The sequence below is a fragment of the Myotis davidii genome, unplaced genomic scaffold (genome assembly GCF_000327345.1).
Source record: "Myotis davidii unplaced genomic scaffold, ASM32734v1 scaffold991, whole genome shotgun sequence".
Taxonomy (NCBI): Eukaryota; Metazoa; Chordata; class Mammalia; order Chiroptera; family Vespertilionidae; genus Myotis; species Myotis davidii.
In genome coordinates this window covers 648,054-648,664 of record NW_006283137.1, presented here as the reverse complement: position 1 = coordinate 648,664, position 611 = coordinate 648,054, and the positions used below count along the sequence as shown (strand labels likewise).

Below are 611 nucleotides of genomic sequence, written 5' to 3'. Positions count from 1 at the left end.
CGTGGATTGATTTCCCGGGGGACACGGGCCCTGGAGGCATGTGCATGGGGTCAGAGGCCGGGAGCCTTGTCCGCCTGGGAGGGTGGGTGACCAATGGACAACAGCCAGACCCGTGCCTCCTGCCAGGCGAGGCTGCATGGGGCTGGCACCTTCCCCCGGCACAGGGGCTCGGTCAGCGTCTGAGGAATGAGTGTGGGGCCCCCAGGAGAAATGGGTGAGAGACAGCGCGTGGACGAGGGGGACGGGGTCTCCTGCAGACGGGGGTGTGCGTGTACCGGCCCAGGACACGGTGCCAGACCTCAGGGCATGCATGTGTGTGCATGCAGATATGTGTGTGCGTGTGTGTGTGTGCATGTGTGCGTGTGGGGGGGGCAGAGGTAACCTTTTTGGGGGGTTAGAGTTGTTTACAATATCTGGCTGATGGCAGGTCATTTGGAGAAGTTCCTTCGTGTTTTCCGTTTGAGTCTGTGCACGGGGAGCCCGTACCACCGCTGCGGGTCTGGCTGCATCAGCGGTCTGCGGAACGAACTGATAGTAAACGCGACAAAGGTCTCTCTAATTCACCTCGCTCGCTCTGCCTCCGCCCTCCGCCCGCCCCTTCCCAACACCCC

General features: G+C 62.4%; 1 protein-coding gene across 5 annotated transcripts in view; it reads left to right on the top strand.

Moving 5' to 3' along the window:
- LOC107182813 (WAS/WASL-interacting protein family member 3) overlaps window positions 1–611 on the top strand; it is a 138,180-nt gene that overhangs the window by 59,963 nt on the left and 77,606 nt on the right. The gene's annotated exons all lie outside the window — the stretch shown is intronic.